Genomic DNA, 21,459 nt, shown 5'->3' with positions numbered 1-21,459 from the left:
GGGTTAGACACCTTCTCAGGACCGTATCGACACCACGACGGTAAAGCGTATCACCGACGATCATGTAGTCTTTTGCTTGGTATCGAATGCGTTTTCGTTCTAAGTGAGAGGTGTCTGGCCGAAACTTTTGGGTTTGGAGATAAACTATTATATCCCCATACCACTCGTCACTTGCTGATATCAGAAACAAACTTTCGTCCACGATCGATTCTTTGGACGTTTCATCGTTATACGATGACGGGAGATCGCATAATAATTCTGCGAAAACTAAAGCTTTCTTTGATTTGGATTTCACAAATTCCAGATCAAACTCTTGAAGGATAGCTATCCACTTTGAATATTTGCCCCCAAGCAACTGTCACGACAGTATATAATTCATGGGGTTGCAATCTGACAATATAGTGGTCTTCCTAAAGAGGACATAATGTCGAAACCTTTGAATCACTTGAACAGCCGCTAATGCCAGCTTTTCAACATGAGAATATCTACTTTCCGTATCATTTAAGTTTTTACTTAAATAATATATAGGGTGTTCAATTCCATTGACTTCTTGAACTAAAACCATTGCAATGGTCGTATCTGCTGCAGCCAGATACAGGTTAAAATCCCTTAGATAGTCTGGGGCGTACATTAATGATGCTTTGATTAGCGCTTCTTTCAAAGCATCAAAGGAAGCTTGTGCAACCTGGTCCCAGACGAAAGGTACATCCTTTTTCAAGAGACGGGTATAACCTTTAGCAAGTTCTGCGTAATTTGGAATGAACCTCCTCAGAAAGTTTGCTTTCCCTTGGAGTTTCTGAATCTGAAGCAAGTTCGAAGGTGGAGGCAAATTAATGATTGCCTGCACCTTGCAAGGGTCGAGACGAATCCCATTCTTGGAGACTATAAAGCAAAGTAAACAACCAGAACCGACGCAAAACACACATTTGTGCGGATTGAGTCTTATCTTGTAGTGTCGGCAACGTAGAAATATTGCTCTTAAATGATGCGGATGATCAGTCTGCTTTTGCGAATGAGCCGGAAGATCGTCGAGATAAGGTTGAACGATGTTCTTGATGTCATGGAAAGCATAATTCATTACTCTCTGAAACATCGCCCCTGCGTTCTTTAAACCAAAGGGTAATTTTCGATAAGCGAAGGTGCCCCACGGAAAAATAAATGCAGTCTTTGACTGGTCCTGTGGGCGGATATTAATTTGATTATACCCGGAAAATCCGTCCATAAACGAAAAGATTTCACATCCGGCGCATTCATCAATTATCTGGTCGATGAAGGGTGTAGGGTAGTTGTCCTTTGGACAAGCTTGATTTACATCCCTATAATCGACGCACACTCGTATTGTTCCTTGTTTCTTCATAATAGGGACAATATTCGATACCCAATCGGTTAGAGGAACCGGGTAGATGAAACCAGCATGGAGGAGCTTTTCAACTTCCACCTTGATGGCAGCGGCTTTCTTGGGGTGCACCTGCCGAAGCCGTTGTCTCACTGGTTTGACATCAGGATACATCTTAATTTCATGTTCAACGATACTCGAGTCAATGCCTGGCATTTCATCATATGACCAAGCAAAGACATCTCTAAATTCGCGGAAAAGAGCTTTATATATTTCTTGTTCTGAAGGGGAACAACCTTTGCCAACATAAATATTCTCTACAATGTATGTTTTTGTCGAGATATCTATGGCTATAGTTTCTTCTATATTGGATAGGTTTCTCTCGGAGTCCACCGTATTTACAGTATTTGTTAGGAATTCAAATACTGAAGGGTGATACAGGTCGCCTTGAGTATCTTCCTTTGGAAGGGAACGATGGTGGTTATCATCCCATGGTGCCCCCTCAATCATCATTGACTGCAGGATTTCTTCGTCACTTGCATGCACTCGTGACCAAGGATCCAAAGGGGTACCACATTCTCCTGACCTATCTACCCACATGCTTGACGAGCGTTGATTTGGGCTCGCCTCCCATGCCTGAAATATTGATTGCTACAATATTTCGATTGGGCTTGGGTGTAAAACCATTGCCCGATCCATGATGACTTTGTCTTTTGCGACCTTCGTGGAAGATATCATGTTGCAGGTAGCCACCAATGGTACATTTCCTATGTACATATGATTTGGTAGCGAGAAAGTCCCCATCATCGTGGGGTCTTTCAACAGGCCTACTCCTATATCTTGAATTGAATGGTCGCTCTCATCGATCATGGGAATGCTTCCCGTAACTTGTGAACCATTAGGGAGGAAGTTCTGTTGGTCGACGACCGTAATCCCTCCTTCAAACGGGAATGCGATCTTCCTAAAATAAGTCGACACTACAGCCGCCATGGCATAGATCCATGGTCTTCCCAGTAGGATGTTGTAATCCAGATTTCCATCTATGACTTCAACATCAATCTCTACTGTTTTCCCACCTAGTTCAACTTTCAAGTTACTTAGGATACCGTAAGGGGTATATGTCCTACCGTCGAAAGCCTTTAGTGTTGTCGAAGATCTCGACAAGGTTGGTGACCCTAGCGTTTTCTAGCAGCTCATCGACATAAGACACGTCGATGCCCCCTCGTCAATAATTGTTCTGTGAACAATTTTGTTGAGGGCCTTCACCTGAATAAGGAAAGCTAGCTGAGCTGGTAACTGAGGGTCATACCCTCTATGATCAAAAGACACAAGATTGGAATCCTTAGGATCAACCCCCCCTATTGCCGATAACAATGCCTGCCTCTGGGATGGACAATTTTGTAGTACTTCTAGAGTCGACATAGCGGATGGCGATTGAGCCAAATCTTATACTATGTTATAATGCTGCGCCGCTCTGGCACGAGGATTAAACGTCGACTTGTGTACTATGCCTTTAGGTGGTTTTATCGTTAATTCTGGCATTATGGGTGGGACAACTTCTATCGAAGTTGTTATCGAACTACTAGGTTGATCTTTACCTTTTTCGTTTGATAGTTGCGGATTCCCGTAATCTTTTCTCCTTGTCGAAATCAAAGCATCATTTTGCTGCTTAGAGATCGACAACATCAGCACTTGCGACGGGGAAGCATTTCCACTATCAACCATATTTTGACCTGGGTTGGGAAACGGGTCAGTCAACACAGCTGGGTTCTTTGGACTTTCAAAGAATCTCTTGAGCTCAACTTTGTATGGACAATCTTGTGTCCAATGATCCTCGTCACATATAAAACATGGACCAGGTGGCTTCCCTTTCTGTTTCCCTTTCCTAGGATAGCTTGAAGAAGCTTTTTCAGGTGATGGATCATCCTGTTGCTTCTTCTTCCCTTTGTTTTGCTTCTTCTTGCTTCCTGGTTGATTGGTTTCTTTGCCTTTATCTGCTGATATGGCATTTACTTCCGAAGCAAGAATCTCTTCATGGGCATTTCGATCTGAAGTCTTACGGGCTTTCTGAGGTGAAGCCTTTTTCGACTTTGCGCTTGCAGTGCCAATCACGCCATCTCCGGCATGAGAGTCAATATTCGATTTAGGAGGGGGAGGAATTGAAAATTCAGGTCTGGGGGCATCAGGTATTTTGTCATAGAGCGTGCCCGACTGAGTATATACCAAGTCTAAATATTGAGCACGAGCAATGACTTGCTCCTCTGTTACGACTCCCCCCTTGGCCACATCCTCCGTTATAGCTGGAAGTAGAGACTTTATAAACCATTCAGCTAATAGCTGATCAGGAACGTATGTTTTCACCATCCTTCGACGACGACGCCACTCATGTATATGATCAGATATGTGAGTAGCTGTCGTCTGTTTGAAGTTGGTCAGTATCTCGGTTCCTGTTTCATACCTGATAGGTAATTGAAAGTGGGTTAAGAAAGTCGTGGCTAAGGAGCTGAAATTGTCGAAAGAGGCTCTTGGCAATTCTATATACCATTTGGCCGCCGGACCTGTCAATGTCCTCTGGAAGAGGCGAAGTCTTATCGAATCATCGTTCAGGGTGTTCGATGAACACCATAGATGAAAGGTCATGACGTGATTCGACGGGTCTTCGCCCGGGTTTCCATTGAATTTAGGAATGTCCGAGGGAAGTTTATGAGGAATCGCCGGCCACCAAGGGGCGTAGGCAATCGGATCGTTTGTCAACCGATGTAAATCGGGTAACTCCAAAGTTGCCACGAATGGCAGCTGTTGACTTAGGTTAGGTGAAGCGTACCCAGGATACGATGGAATCGCCTGAGCAGTTGGTCTTTGCATACCAGCATAATGTAATTGATGCTGATATGACTGATACGGTTGATGGACTACTCCACCGTAGAGTGGTTGGTTTTGACCGTATTGTAGGTACGGTTGTCCATTATTCGCAAAAATTTGCTGCTCGGCACCTTGGTACACTTGCTGGAACTGCGGTTGTTGATACTGCACCAACCATGGTTGTGATACAGTTGGTTGTTGTGCGATGCTTACCGCTGGGCCAAGATGAGGGGTAAGGGTACCCATTTGTGTTTGTGACGCCTCGCTAGCCGGCGATTGTGGTTGGGTTGCAGGGTCAAAGGGTTGTTGCATTACAACCTGAGAAAACTGAGGTTGACATGTAACAGGTATCGTTTGAACTTGCGACACAGTCACAATTGCTGGTGTCGTCGGGATGTTCGTCACAGGCATCTGTTGTTGCATAGAATACACAACTCTTGGTTGCTGGGGTAGCATAGGTATCCAACCACTTGTAGTTATTCCAGTATAACCTGAGTATGGTTGTGAGCTCCCGTATGGGTAACCTCCCGGAGGAGGTAATGAAAAAGCATATTGCCCCCCATACGGTGGTGGTCCGGAACCGAGAGGATTTATTACACCTCGAGGACCGGATGGCCCAAACTGATTTCCGAAAGGATCAATCTGTTGAGTTCCAACATAGGAGTTACCGGGTATTATACTGGGAGAACAAACAGGAACTGACCACACTGTCGTCATGGCCCCCGAAGGGACCCCCTCCAGCTGTTGAGAGTTTGGGACAGATGGTATGCCGGCAAACATTGTCGGAGTGACTGCAGGGAGTTCTGCTATCGCTGTGTCATTCGGCACAGTCCTAGATGTCGATGGTTGTTCAGACATTTTGAGTCTATCCAATAGATTGCCTAGTGATTCTTCAGGAACTTCTCTGGGTGATAGGCTAGCTTCTGATGCAGTAGGAAGTAGAGTGATCCCTGCTCCAAAATGTGTTGGAGTAGTTGCTTGCGGATCTTCTACAATCTCTTCTATTGCGATCAGACCAGGTGGAAGAGGAAGACCGTCAGGTCCGTAGAATATTTCTGGTGCCGAAGAAGGGGTTGTTTCGACAGCGACAGTTGTTTGAGGAGCAAGACTCTCTGAACCGATCACTGATGGACCTGATTCAGTAACACAAGTATTTGCTTTCAGACTAGGATCAGTGTTACTGTCCTTCTGGGGCTGTTGAACTTCTTCAATAGGGGCAGGGTTTCCAGAAATGTTTGGAGTAACTGGAACCTCAGATGTTGTTGGAACACTTGTTCTAACTTTGACAAGAGATTTGGAACCAGTTGAACGAGGTCGCTTTGCCCGGGTTGTTTTCGATTCCGGGGACAAAGACGTTTGTCTCGTGTTCCTCCGCGAACGACGGTTCATCGATTGATTTTCTTCCATGATTGCGGATTACTTGATCAACCAACAATGCACAGGGTAAAATGTGTTTTCGAATTGAATTAATTTTAGACGCTTTTAAGACACAACTTGCTTTTTCATGTTTTAAGAGTCGAGAAAAAGCTAAAGATGACTCTAGTCTCCTTCGATGTATTAACGAGCTCGAAGTGACAAATGCTCGGATGGACTTTTTCAATTATAGAGTTTGAAAAAGGCCAAAAGAAACTACTCTGGAGTTCTAGGCAAGGGTGTGCCAAACCTTTCGCGAAACCACAGAATACGTTTTACGGTACGAGTGGTCGATCTTCGTGAATGCTGTGTTCACTGCATCGCGATCAGTAGGGCGGCCGACACGGCTTCCTATGGATAAAGGCTTTGTTCCTATAGGGGTCCCCCAATATACGCGACGGTACGCGGGGGCGCAAGTCCGTATTAGTGCTATCGTCCCTCAGGAGGAATCACCCACCTTCGTAGAGATCAACAGTCACTATGTTTAACGACGCCGGTTCACGTCTCTACCTAGACCTCTATTGTGTTTCATTATGTTTCAAAGCGTTGTTAGATAAATTCAGTTCTTTTTAGGTTGATCTTGCTTAGCAGTTTGCCTTTATGGATCACCACGTGATGTATGAGACAACTCCTAAATGCAGTCTAAGAATGATAAGCAAGCTTTTTCAATTCTTTCAACTTATGAAAACCTTAACTACTGAAGGAAAAGAAAGACATCATCTTTTCAAACAGATCATAGAGCACACACTGATGCACTTTTCCTAAATCGACATGCAAACTGTCAAAATGCACATGCACAATGCAAGTATTTCTTTTCTTCTTTCTTAATGTTGGTGTATGACAAAAAGAAAGCTGTTGTATAATTTCGAATTCGATTTCAAGCGTAAGCAAACAAGTTTTGTCCAATAATCAAAAGAACACCTTAAGATTCACTCGTTTCAACACAAGAAATACTGAAATTCGAACCATATAACGAAAGTAAATGCTCAAGCAGCTATGAACAGCAATAAACTAGCTCTTAGAATCACAACGACACTTTCTCACAGGTCTAGATCCAAGAGGTCATAGCAAGACTAGTTCACTTTCGCTTCGGGAAACTGTGAATGACAGCAAGAAATACAATAATAACAATCACGGTTTCTTCATACAACTGAGGCGGAATGAGGGCAAAGAGAAGTGGTTCCAGCTGGGTATACAGGTTGACAACAGGCTGCAAAAACAATACTGAAAACTGGGCAACAGACAGTGGAGAATCCAAGTTGCACAAGGCAAAACTGGATCAGCGCAGGTGCTGCACTGTCAATCTGAGATGCAGCACAGGTAGCCCCTTCGGGACCTGCGTTGCAGTGCAGGTAGCCTTTGTTGCAGCTGCACTGAATGAGACAACTCTCGTCTCTCTCAGATTCCGGGTCACAGTTTGCTCAAAAATGAACGGTTTTTGGCCAAATCAGAGGCTATCAGTCAAGTATACACTAGAGGATGATTAAAGGAAGATGAACACTATCACAAAGAGCTAAAAAGAGTCCTTGTGGATCAGCTCTTCAAATCATAAACATGCCCAGCACTGGGTTAGAGTAGCTGCCCTCTACTTTGCATTTGAAGGACTCGCATGCAGTTCGATTCGGTACTCTTTTGTTTAAGAAATGAATAGCAAGAAACACAAGCTACCAACAAGACACGATCCCCAGCGGAGTCGCCAGTCTGTTGTGGGGGAAAGTATCCAACTCGGAATGACCCTAACCCACTATAAGGGTGACAGTTCCTTAGCAACAGCTGAAAGCAAAGCTATCTAAAGTTTCTTCTTTATGACATGCAAGAGATAAAAGGAAGAGATCCACTTACCGATGTCTTGCGCAAATGGTCGATCCAATCTCCTTTGTTTGCCGCTTGCTCCCAGCTCCAAGTCTTTTCACGGGCCCAGCTACATGAGATCCTGCAAATAAGACAAAGAAAGGAAACTACAAGAAGCATGCATGCATAAATGATTCAAGGATTAGCATAAATCAAAAACGCAAGTAAGACAATTCACCATTGAAACACATGCGAATAGAAGAACCTCAGATGCTTTATTAATATATGGAAGTAAGGTTCAGGCGGTGATACAACCATGAGAGGTCCAATCCAGCATCACCTTCCCGACGGAGAGAAATCTCTTCTTCACCTCCCTCAAGCAATCACCCAATACTTCACAACTGTAAACCAACAACGATTCTTTGCACTGAATTCCGCCCTCCCAGATCCCATGGGATGAGATCCTTATATAGAGTTTTGGAGTGAAGATAAGTCAGCTTGATGTGTGACTTGTTGTCCTCTTCAACTCCAGTTGTTCTTCAGTTCTTCACTTGGAGTTTCTGTCTTCCACTTGGAGTTTTAGAAGCTCTTAACTCATCATTAGGCGAATCTTATGATCAAGTGCCTTTTTAGAAGCTTCCTCGGCACTGGCACATTGAGAAAAAGATTCCTCCACATGTCCAAGTACGCCCAACGTAGGTAGCCTTTGTTGTACCTGCTATGCAGCGCAGGTAGCCTTTGTTGCACCTGCTATGCAACGCAGGTAGCCTTTGGAGCAGCTGCTTTGATCCAAAATTGTCCTGTTTTTGAGTGTTTTTCAGTGGAGAACTGATTTGCAGTGCTGTGGTTTGCTGACCTTGTTCCTCTAAGGGTAAGAACAACATGTTTAGGGACTTTGGATCCCTCAGATTATTGACATTTCATGCTCTATGCTATAAGGCACAAAAATGTCTATAACAGTGGGCTCGATCGAGGCTATGACTAACTGTGTTTCTGCTTTCTGCGGGCCTAATTCCTTGTCTGAATCTGATGTGTCTGATTGGTGGTGCCGCTTTATCCCTCCCATGTTCTGGTCTTCATTTGTCTTCTCTGCCTGATTTGGGTGAAGCTGTGAAGCCTTGGTGTCTGATGTGGTTTTCTTCTGATTCCTCGTTTCTTGGGAACCCTCAGCTTTCTTTGTGGTAATATCTTCCTCTTCAGTTTCTAATTATTCATCTTCTGAGACTGGAGGGGAAAAGAACCATCCTTTCTTCTGCTTTACTTTCTGCTTTCTTTTATTGTTTACTTTTCTGGCTTCTGGACATGTGCTTTGCAAGTGTCCTATTTTTCTGTAGAGCCTGCACCTAAAGGCGGTATTTTCATAGTCTAGTGCTTGCAACCAATTTTGTTGTTTATAGATCAGCCTTATGTTGTCAGGCAACCCTTTACTTAGATCCACTTCCACACAAATTCGTGCGAAAGTGAAAATCCTTTCATCAATCCTTTCCATGTCTGTTTTGATTTATTTCCCTATGCTGTTCCCGATTCCTTCCAAGACTCGTTCACTCCAGATGTGTAGAGGAAGGTTATATAGACGAACCCAGACTGGCACTTTGGAAACTGTCATTTTTTTTGGATCAAAGTCTGTAAACCATGGGGTCATGAATAGCCTCGCCGTTCCCCAGAACCAAGGCCCAACATTGATGATTATATCACTGGCTTCCCTGGATGCAAATCTGACTATGAAGAACCCTTTGGAGCATAAGTGTATATCGCATTCCATGGTCCAATTGGTGAAGATCCAGTGAAATAGATTCGTTGGTGTTGGCCAAAAACTGTTGAATCGGCATATTAGGGCCTGCGATTCATATGACTTAACATAGTCATCCAGCCCTGTGGAATCAAAATTAAGGGCTGGAGTTTGCCCTAGCTGGTCTACTATGTATGGCCGAGGTGTATATCCACCTTGATCTGGGGAGGATCCTGATTCTCTGTTGCCTTGGAGAATGTTTTTATAGGATGAAGCTCCCTTAGGTTTATGCTGGGGTGTTGTTTTCCCCTTTTCCCCTCCTGAACTGCTTGGCTATCCCTGAGATGGTGCCCCTCCTCTCAGCCTGAGATTCAAGACAATGGTTTCTCCTGGGCTGATCTCGTAACTTCCCAGGGTTCTGTTGTCCTGGAGAGACCACCTGCCACTGACTAAATGTTGGATCTGACCAGGATAGCCAGTCAAAGCACGAATTTGCTACTTTAGCAGCAAAACAGAGCTATCTACACTTACCCATACTAAGAAAGATTTCTTCTCAGGGGTTTTAATAATAATCTGGAAACGATTTTTAGTTACCTGATGTCTGCGGTTTGGCTGAGCTCTGCCTGAACCAGTGTCTATGCTGGTTGCCAGATAGTCCAGCTGTGTGCATTCTTCCAGATCTTGCCTCTTATTGGGTCGATCTGCCTTTTGTATGACGAGAAATGCGTGCCCTCTGCTCAATCGATGCCTATTCCCGCCGATCTGTTGCCTGGGTTCTGTATAGTCTTGAAACTTGCTCCGATCTGTTAGATCCGGCCTGGATCTGTGGAATTTGAGCCATGCATTTGTGTGATGGGTTGGATCTGCTACGTGCAATCCCCCATCTTTGCATACAAGGGACGGCAGTGGAGCAATTTTCCTGATGAGCAGCCCCCGAAATGGATTCTGAGCCAAAAAACAAAGATTGTCTGCCGATCTCTGTCCTCGTTCAGCTTCCCGGTCTTTTCCTTCCGATCTACCTTTGATTTGTTCAGCCCTTCAAGCATATCTGCTATGCCAAGAGCGTCGGGATCTTCCCTGGCGATGGGCCGAATAAACACATCCTTACAGGTTGATCGAAAGGGTTTCGGGAGCTCCGTCAACACGCACTTGAGGCCGAACCTGCAGAGGCCAGAGGCTATGGCCGTCCCTTCCGCGCCGCCTCCAACAATCGCCCAGTCGGTGACTCCATTTCCGGCGCAGGGAAAGCTCGCTACGATGGCCATCTTCCTCTCTCACTAAATTATGTTATGTTGTTAAACCATTCAACTATTCATATCTATTATACTAGCGTTATCATTAATTAACTCAAAATCTAATTCGATGTTTCCATCTACGTTGCTATCACTACAACCTAAATTAATTTGTATTTCACTACTATTATGTGCGTACCTTCTGTCTGACGGTTTATTTTGAATTTTCTCATTCCTTGTTTCAGCGTTACTATTTTTGCGGTGTTCGATTCATTTTGTTGGTGAATGCTACAGTGCAAGTTGGACTTGGTGTTCTTGTCTAGAGCTTCATTACTATTATATGCATACCTGCTATTCGATTCTGGTTTATTTTGAATTGTCCCATTCCTTGTTTCATTGTTGTTTATGTTGGTGTTTGCTTCATTCAGTTGTTGAAAGCTACGGTGGGAGATGGACTCAGTGTTGCACAGTGTTACCATCTTGTCTAGGGCTTCATTGGTGCGTGGTTCCAATCTGCTTGATGTTGCATTGTTTAATTCATTTTCCAGTAGAATTCTCTTGGTGCTGCACTGTGATTTCTCTTTGCTCGATGTATTTGAACACTGCGTGTGCCTACCCCGGCTGGACTCAACTTTGTTGCTGCATAGTGATTCCTTCCTGGTGTATTGGAATCAACCGTGCTTGATTCGGGGTTAGACTTGTCTTCTGAGCTGCGTAGTGCCTTCGTTCTGCATGTATGTGTGTCTCTTGTAATACTGCTTGAATGCTGTTTTTTTCTAATTACCGTTGAGTCTTGCTTGCGTCCACATTGTTCTTCTAGTTTCTGTAGTTTATTGTTATGTCTTGTTTGAGAAATGTGTGTCTCCTTGTTTGCCTTGAGTGCTGCAGAGGCATCAATGATTGTCCAAAGGTCTTCCCAGATAGTTGCTGCGAGTTTTAAGTGAGCTTTAAAGGCTATTGTAGATAATCTCCATAAAGAGACTCTGACCTTGCGAATCTACAAGAAAATTAAGGATTTACTGAGTGGTTCGAATGCTTTATGGTTTTGTAATCTATGTTTAATGCAGGCAAGGATGGTGTTATATTGTGATCGCGACAATGCTTGAGGAAGTATAGATCATATTCCTTTCTTTGTATCTTAACCCTTGTCTTTTCGAGATCATGGATCTCTCTCCAGGTTTCCCCTCCGTACAGGGTCACAATTTTGGTTTGCAGATTTCTATGGTGTGGTTTTTGAGACATTGAATTCGGATATTCCACAGTTTTCATTTTTAATTTGTCAATGTTTCAAGTCTAGACCAAGACTCATCATTAGGACTGATTTACAATAATAAAGAAGATTAGAAGAAAGTTAATAAAACATAAAATAAAAATGAATGCAATATATATATTATTAAAATAAACTAACTTATATAATTGGTAATTTAGTAACAATAACATAATAATAATAATAATAATTTAATAGAAATCATCAAACTAGTCAGCTCCCCATCATGACAACCTTACCTAATAACCTAATCATATTTATTACTCCAGCTCCTCTTCTTTATAAATCAGTCTTGATGATGAGTCTTGGTCTAGACACAAAACCTCGACAAATTAAAAATATGAACTGTGAAAAATTTGAATTCAATGTCCCTGCCATTTACTGATTTCTTGGAAGAATATAGGGAATTAGTCCCTTCTTTGGAAAAACCCCTTGAAGACGAGATGCATGAAGAGGAAGCTATTAGAGAAGAAAACTAGACAACACACATCGGTCCAGTGGACCCCCCAGCTGAAGAAAATCTTGCAGATGAGACCCTAGGAAATGAAAATCAACCAGGCAATACTAATTTTTCTAAGTCCCTTGAGGACAAGGCCTACCCAGAAGAAAACCCAGAGAATGATAACTACTCAGGAGACACAATTGCATTAAGGTCTTTTGACAGAAAAATTCATGATGAAAAGGAATTAGAAGGTGAAGCGCCATCAGGACATATAGTTCCAATTGAAACCCTCCCTGATGCTGACACAATGCCACCCGAGTAGGAACCTATGAAAAATGTAGTTGCACCATCGCCAGTTGGAAGTCTTGTAATAAAGAAGTCCTACAAGGATAGGCTCAGAAAAATGTTAAAGAAATATAGAAAGAAAAATTGAATAATTGGGTAGCTAAGGTAGTGGTTAAAAGAAGCCATTAGAGCCAGGATGATCCAAGTGGCTCCAAAGACACACATGACAAAGAGGAATCAACAAAGCTCAAAAATAGAAGTGATCAAAATGCTTTTGAACTAGGGCCAGATCGTAGACCTCATTGTCCTGATCATGGCAATGTGAAGAGTTCGTCAAACTGAGTATGTATGCGAAAGTTAGAAGCAATCAAAGTTGGGTTGATTTTTTGATGACTAGGCACCTTAAGGAGGCCACAATTTGGACTTTTTCTAGCAGACAGAATCTAGCCAACTCCGGCCAGATTCTGAGTGCAATTGTCACCTATTTAATTTGACTCGTATGCTAAAAAATCAAAATTTCAAAAATGTCCATTTTTGTATTAAAAACTAAAATAATAAAAAAAAATTAAAAAAATAGGCCAACAGGTCATCACCCCCGCTAGCCTCCCTTAAAATATATACTACATTGTATATGGGTGGTGGGCGAGCCAGCGGAGCTTGACCGAGCCCATGCCCTCACCACAGTGACACTTGTCAACATATGGCGGAGGGTGGTGGGTCTCGAACCCGCTGCCTCCCAAGCACCCCCACATATCAAAAACAAACCAATCCATATAACGTTGCAACCAAACAAACCATGGCCATTAGTGAACATGAAAACAGAGTGTTGGGGTGGCTCGCCTAATGTGGACCGGACCCCCATATTAAAAAAAAAAAACAAATAGTTTTGAAATAGCTATGTATTAATATGGAGGGGCAGGGTTTGATTGCCCGACCCCTCCTCAACCAACCTCAATTTTAACTAACTCAGCTAAACGAATTCCTTGTTTTATCCTCTGATGGATTTTTATAGAAACCCGGAATTACTTCAGTGCATGGGAGGTAGAGGAGGAACCAGGAGCAGGTACGCTTTTCGAGACAAGTAATTTTTAATTAATTTTTTAATGCAGGGAGAACCATGATTGAGCATTTTGCAGGAGGACTGAATTTTCACCTTGTCAGATTTTGAAAAATTTTATATGGTTTCAACACCTCTCGATGCCACAAACATGATGGTGCTATCCATTTCTCCATCAGAGTTCTAACTTTTTTGGCCATTTTTCAGTATGCAGGTGGAACCATGATTGCTGTAAAAACCAGGAGTGGAACCATGATCCTTGAAATTTTCCCGAGGAGTTCTGCATGTCGGAATATAGTCAAGTTTATAATTGTTTTTCATGGTTTTCCATAGGGATCACAATGGTGAGGTCAGATTTTCCATTTGAGTTGTAGATTTCCAATCCACCCATGGAGCAAAATCTTTGAGTAATCTAGGGGGAATCTAAAAGATTCCTTGAGCCCCAGATTCTTAATTTCTTAGAATTCATATTTTGGACAGTTGATTTTGCGTTACTGAACGCCACAAATCTAATAGTACATTCAAATTTTTCATTCTCTCATTTCATTTTTCGATCCACTTTTCTAAGTGCCAGTTTAGATATCTACATTCATGTGCGAGAAGTCATTTTCATGTGATCGATGCCGTGAGAAAAATGGTCTGAAAAACTTCAGCAGTTTGACATCCACTTCTTTAGATGGCCCCTGGTTGTGAGGTATATGATGTGTTCATGTACTTCTTTATGCATTGTGATGCGCAGATCCTTTTTTTGATGTTTGATGCAGGATCCTGTTTCTTACATGTTTTCATGATTCCTTGCTTGATGTGATGCGAAATTGTTTATGATGTGATGTACGTGCAATCATGATTCATCATGTTATGTTTTGAGATCGCTTTGTTGTATGTTGTTGGGATAATCTTATTATCATCATGCATTTTTTGCATTGAGATCCTTTTTATGCCATGTTGGCGGGATGCTCATCATGCATGAGTTTTATGTCATACTGATAGGAGTCCTTTTTTATTGAGGGTTCCTGTAGCAGAACATCTCTTGGAACCACTCCTGCGTGAGGGAAATTTTCATTGTATGATATCGATGTCACCTCTATGTAGATCAGCACTATTGACAACACTTAATGTAGCGGCCTACACCATCTTGACACTGAGGCCCGGAGACATAGTCCCTCATGGGCGAACTTTGTTATCAACGCCTTTTTTTATGTTGTTGATGAATGTCTTGTTCCTCTTATTTACAACATGTAGATGTATTCATTAATGTTTTTTTAAAAATGCAATTTAACACATCATGAAAGTAAAAGGTCTTGGAAGGGTCCTTTGTCACACCCGGACCTGGATCACAGGAATTTAAAAGTAGAGAAAGAGACCATAGGCACACAGAAAAAACATTGTTCTGGAAAGGATGATGAAACCCAAACTGAATATATTTTGTTTTGTCCAAAGGAAACTTAGACTAAGCCATATCCTCTAGAGGACACTAAGATATAGACTGAAGACCCCAGTGTTTGTACGCAGGAGACCCAAACAGACTATCCCACTATGAACATTGTTGTTGAGATTGATGCTGAAGGAAGCATCCCAATTGATTGTTGCATAACTCAAGAAGCAAACGAGGCTACTGTCCAAACTGAGCCTATAGAGACACAAGATAATGATGCCCAAACAAAGGAGACACCTACTTATATTCCCCTAGTAAGGGATCCATTTTTCGTGGACTGCATAATGAATTACTGAAGGTTAAGCAGGAATTAGCCCCACATAAGGAGGAGGTAGTGCCCCTATGGACACATCAAGAGTTAAAGAAAAAGTTTGAGGCACTCACAGTGACTGAGGATGAGTCCTTTGCTTAGTACAAATCTGAACAGAAAAAGGTTGAGAAAGCATAGGACAAATTACAGAAGGCTGAAGAGCAGTTGGAAATTGTCTGCTCTCTTTATTTAGACACCCTGTCATGTAGAGCCCCAGCTACAAATTATGCCTTAGTCCTCCTTGAGAGATACCTCTTGCTGAAACTCAAAGCTATTAAAGATGGGAAGTATGTGGAAATCAAAACTACCCCGTACTTTGTCAAGTGCTTCAAAGAACATGGTGAGAAGGTACAACGCCTCCTCTGTGAACTTTATATGCACAATTTCTTTTTGGAAGATGACAAAGACAACAACCCTGGCCCCTTTATAGGGGATGTACAACTCCAAGCATTTCTCTATTTTGCTACTAATCAACTCAAGTGGGCCAAGGCTCACAATACTTTTAGGAAGCATGAAGAAGGAATCAACCTATGGGTGAGAGGGGAACCAACCAGACCATTGCATCTCTCAGTCAGACACAAGAAATTCATGAAGCAAGTTGGTGTTGTGGGCCAACTGGGGCTATTTCACATAGATATTATACAAGCTAGAAAGAATTACTTCCAAGAGATTAAGGAGGAAGCCTTGTCTGCAGCTAGACAAAGGTGGGAAGTCTCTAGCATTACTGTTAGAAATTGAGAACCATTTGGATACTAAAACTTTAAAGTTGCCTCTTCTAATTTCCACAAGTACAGTAACATGGTCTTAACCATGGGGCCTGAATGGATAGGATGTTGATATAGGACTCCAGTCATATGGTGTCCTCCAGAGAAGTATCGTTATGACTATCAAGATGTTACCTAGGCTTTTTCTATACTAAAGAATAAAAATGGCTCCAGAAATTATAAGGAGGAAGTATATCCTGCCTATTCCCTAACTCAGCTTCACCTCAACTATTTAATTGCATAAGGACATGCAACAAGGTATGCTCGGGAGTATGTTAGGTCAAGAAAAAGGCACGTTTTCTCCTTGGTAATCGCTTTATTCTACACTCATCCTTAGATGATTATCTTTGTTTATGAATAAAAGTAGAGGAAATAATAGCTAAAGTCGAGTAAAAGTAATCAGTAACAAATTAGATGAATCTAAGGAGGAAAAACTTATTTTTACTATCTTTATGCGTAGAAGTCACGAACTAAGTCATGGCTACCCAATCAATAGAATGAAAACATCTCACAATGGAAAGCAACAACGTCAGAGGCAAGGCAGGACAATGGAAGACCGGGCAAACCAATGGCTATTTTATGACAAAATCAGATCAAGTATAGCAAAATCCTCAAGATCTCTTGATCCTGAGGATTTGCTTTTATCTATTTATTTTCTAAATTTAATATATAAGGCCGAAAGGAAAAACTACATGGAGTTTCGAATTACACCATTTGTAACTATTATTTTTGACATATAATACTGTTATTTTGAATCCTGTAATTTGGTGACTTACATTAATGAAGAAAGGTTGTGTTTAATTCATCTTTATATTATGAGTACCTCTTAGCGGAGACTTCTGGCGACTTTGGGCCCGGTCACGAGAAGGTCTACTACTTCACCTGTGTCATTATCTTTTCTATTTTATTCTTGATTTATTTTTAATTTTAAGATAATATTACATCCGGTTATTGTAAAGATTGACGATTTAGTTTGCATTTGCTGTTAACTTGGGATTTAGATTGATTTGTGTGTTATATGCGAGTAATACTTTCGATTTAATTGGTTATGATAGTTCTATCTCAAATCAGTGTGCCTTTCAAATACCGTTGTTTTATAAATAGGATTAATCACTTTATGATTCTACAGTCATTTTATATTAGATAACATTTGATATTTCTATATCATTTATTGTTCAATTCAAAATTGTCGTTGGATTCTAAATTGTTGTTCAATTCAGATTTGTTGTTCAATCTAGAATGGCTGTCCAATTCGGAATTGTTGTTCCATTCGGAATTTTTGTTCAATCCGAGATTGTTGTTCAATTTAGAACTATTGTTAAATTTAGAATTGTAGTTAATTATTACAGTTCTCTTTCATGAGTGAGAAAGTTAGCTTCAATTTTAGTTAAAACTTCCAAGTGTGATTCTTTACAAGTTGTATTTAGATTTGTTTTCTTCCATGATAGGTTAAGTAGGATTGCAGAGTGCATTATGAATTTCTTTTAGAATTACTTCTTTCTAAATTGATTGGATTGAGTTTGAAGAAGATAGTCATTAGTAGTTGCAACGATTTGTATTAGTTAACCTCTGAATTCATTGCATATATAGTGCTGACACTCTTGAAATAAAAGACTTGCCTTGGGTTGACAATTAATGTAGGAATTAAGATTGTTTGTAAAAAGACATCTTAGTGCACCAATAGAGGCTATGTTGTCTATTGTTGTCTGTCCCAATGTGCATAGCAGGATGTCTCACTCACTCTGGATCTTAGTTAAATTGAAAAAACTGATGTTCGCTTGAGTTTTCTTCATGTCATCTACAATGTTGTAGTATAGAGGTGGTAGACTCACCGAGGTGTCTGGGGTGGAACGTATGTTCGCATTATCCGACAGAGTTTTTTGCAGTTTGTTTCTCATGGATGTACTCTTGCCCATGCTGTCTTCTCGGAATTGTTTTGTGTCTTTTGCTTTGGGGTGGCTAGTGGATCACCCTTCCTCATCAGCAATCTCATTTTTTCTTGTACTTCCCCATTTGTAGGGGGGAACCCTTTACTCTTGAGATTGTAATGGTCATTTTGATTTCAAGGCTACTTCTGAGTGTTCATCTTCAACATTTCTTGCAAACACTGATATGTGTTCATCATCCTTTGCTGGTTCATCATCCTTGATGATTCCAATTGCGCATAGGTCTTTCTCAACAACAATTATAGCATCTTCACAGTTTTACAAGAGTGTTGGTTTCGAAGCTCATTTGACAAACTGCACAATGTTGGTCGGTAGTGCGACCGTGTAGTAATCAACATTGATGGAGTCATGAGGTTTGGTGTCCACTATGAATTTGTTCAATATGCGTGTAAACCTCTGATTGAAGTCTTTTACTTTTTCTTTTTCCTCCATCTTTAGGCTTCCCGATTCTTTTAGTAGCATAGCTGGCATTTTGTCATCAGCAAACTTTTCAACGAACATGCATTTGAATGCACCCCAATTCTGTATGGAGTTTGGTGGATGGATATGATACCATGTAGCTGCATGACTGTCCAAGGTACATGGAAACAATCTACATGCTACATTATCATGTCGTACCTCAAGGGTGTGCAGTTGTAGGTAGAAGTTGTCCAAATCGTCTTCTGCCTTCACCATGATGTCAGGCTTGAAATTTATGTTCATTCTCTTTGATGGATTCAGAATCTTGTGCAAAACAACAAGGAGAGCCAATGGCCCCTAAGTTATCCATTCCAGATTTGGGTTAGACATCTCTTCTCCTTCTTCATCCTCCTCCTCTATTTTTGAATCAGATGGTTCTGACTCTGAATCTGTTGGTTCATCTCTGCCTCCACTTCCTTGGCTACATTCCCCTCCGTCTCCTATACGAGAGTCTCGTTTGCCTTGCCAAAAGACTAGAGGTTCCTCTCTGTCTTTAATATCTTCTACCAGAACTTCAAGTGTGGCAAGGATTGCTTCTTCCACTGATGATACAAAAACCCCTGTAGGAGTGGGTTTTGGTTACCTTGATGCATGTGGAATATGTTGTATGAGTGGGATCAGTCTGACTGCTTTAGGGAACTAGTGGTTGATGGGAAAAACTGAGCAAAGTTGATGATATGGAATTTCATGTTTAGTCCTGGGAGGTTAGAAGTAACCAACTACACAGTTGCGCATAGGAGAGAGGGAGTACGAGTTATTTCCTTGACCAGATGGTTGATTAATGAGTGTGAGAGGAAGTTCATCCATATACAAATGGTTGACCTCCTTCTAGCGTCAGAAATGTTGATGATGCTGGACCCACCAACATTTAGGGGATCACCCCAGTATGAAGTCCCAACTAGACCTCACACCATTTGGTGTGGGAGTCCCATCTGTTATGATGGTTCGGTTGCCATTATCTTAAAGGTTTGCCTCAACTTTTGCTTGTCAGCATAGGAGAGTGGTCCGCTTTGTATTTAAGAAGTGAGGTTCACATGCCTAGTGATTGCTAGTGTTACTTGTGTCAATGGTTCTTTCAATGTAGAGGGAGAGGGTGGGAGAGAGTCCCATGTTGGATGGGAGGAAGCCCCAACTCTGTTAGGAACACACAACACAACAGGACATGGACAACTTCTGGAAGAACAGTCCACACGGATGCAGCAGTCACACCACACAAGCAAAGAGAACACATAAAACACTTAGTGGATGAGTTTGTGCAAGTGCAACAGTTGTTATAGAAAATTTATGTGAAATGTCTGATTGATGTCTAGGGAGGTAACCAATAGGGGTGAGACAACATTAACAACATATACAAAACATTTTCATTAATAGATATGTATTACAACAAGTGAATGAGTTCAAGTGTTAAACACAGGTTAAAGCAACATGCATTACAAGTATTCAAGATTAGGCTTACAACGGTTATAATGCATGTGTGAAAACGTGTTGGCTGGTTAGCAGGCTTTTGAGTTAAGAAAAACTTCCAAGATGCATTGTTACACCATACATCACTAACCCCATGGGTGGGGCATTGGAGCCACTACTCACTCCTCAAAGAAAATATTATTGACTCTTGAGGCTATCTGGGAGGAGTTGAGGTGAAAAAGTCCTTTGCATGTACAAATGAGGGGGTATTTATAGCCATGGGTGAAACTGACCCTTGTGGTTGTTCGACTACCCTCATGACTATTTGACTTCTATGACTTTTCGACTATACATGACTCTCATACAACAAGTGGGTCTCTTGGACTTCAATGTTACATTACATTGATTGACAGTATGGCCCACAATAGAGAGATACATTCATGATGCTTGTTGGGTTGTGTTATATTATTTCCATGACTAGCCCACGTAGTTAAACAGGGGGGTTAGAAGGGGGGCAGAGCCCCCCTTTCGTTGCGCCAATTGCGTAGTGGGGGGAGTGACAGGGGGTTTGAGGGGTGCAGGTAACCTCACTCTATGAGGTCTAGGGCAGCGCCCAAGAAAATTTAGTTTTTGGACCCTATATTAGGTTGGGTGGACCTACCTATGGTTTTGTGCATGATTTTCACACATGGTTTTGGACGCGATGGTTTTCGATCCATGGTTTTTGGACATGATGGTTTTCGGTCCATGGTATTGGATGCTTCAGCATTTATAAATATGTATTGTAACATTGAAAGGAACATAATGGAAAATCAAGCTGGTAGTCCTGGTTTTGGGATCCAAGGGAAATCTCTATGTATATGTGTTTTATGTGTTATGCTCTCGCATTGTTTATTTTCTGTGTTTTTAGAATTTGTATGTAGGTAATTTATGTATGGGGTTAAAGCCTACATTTGGTATCAAAGATATTTTTGCCTTCAAAGGGACGCCTTTGTTGTTGAGGGATTTCACTCAGGCCTGTGGTAGGCCCTGTTCAGTGGGAGATCTGCAGGATCGATTCTGGTGGTGAAAGAAGATGGCGAGCAATGGAAAGATAGAGATCGAGAAATTTAATGGTCAGAGTTTTGAGTTATGGAAACTCAAGATGGAGGATCTATTGGTGGATAAATATCATTGGATTACAGTAGATCCAGGTATTAAAGCAATGGGAGTGTCCGATGAAGAATGGAAGAAGTTGGATTAGAAGGCAAAGAGCACAATACGATTGTGTGTCTCAGATTCAGTATTCCTCAATGTATCAGGGGAAGCTACGGTGAAGGCTTTGTGGGACAAGTTAGGGACTTTGTACCAATATAAGTCTCTGGAGAATAAACTGTTCCTACGGAAAAAGCTGTATAACCTGAGGATGAAAGATGGAGACTCGGTGACAGAGCATCTGAACGCATTTAATATTACGCTAAGTCAGTTATTACCTGTTGATATTAAATTTCAGATGAAGATAAGTGCATCAGTTTATTGTGTTCTCTACCCGATTCGTGGGATAGTCTTGCTATTGCAATAGGTAGCAATGCAATTTCCTTGCAGTTTGATGAAATAGTCTCATCCTTTCTAACGGACGAAATGAGATGGAAAAATATGGAGAGCCAGAATGGTGATGCCTTGTCTGTACAAGGATGGTCGCAGAATAGAAACAAAAATAATTCATCGAGTGGGAGGTCTAAATCTAG

Source organism: Pinus tabuliformis, chromosome 3_1 (genome assembly GCF_031772625.1).
Source record: "Pinus tabuliformis cultivar Carrire ecotype Pingquan chromosome 3_1, CPIR1, whole genome shotgun sequence".
NCBI lineage: Eukaryota > Viridiplantae > Streptophyta > Pinopsida > Pinales > Pinaceae > Pinus > Pinus tabuliformis.
Note: the sequence above shows the minus strand (reverse complement) of the source record.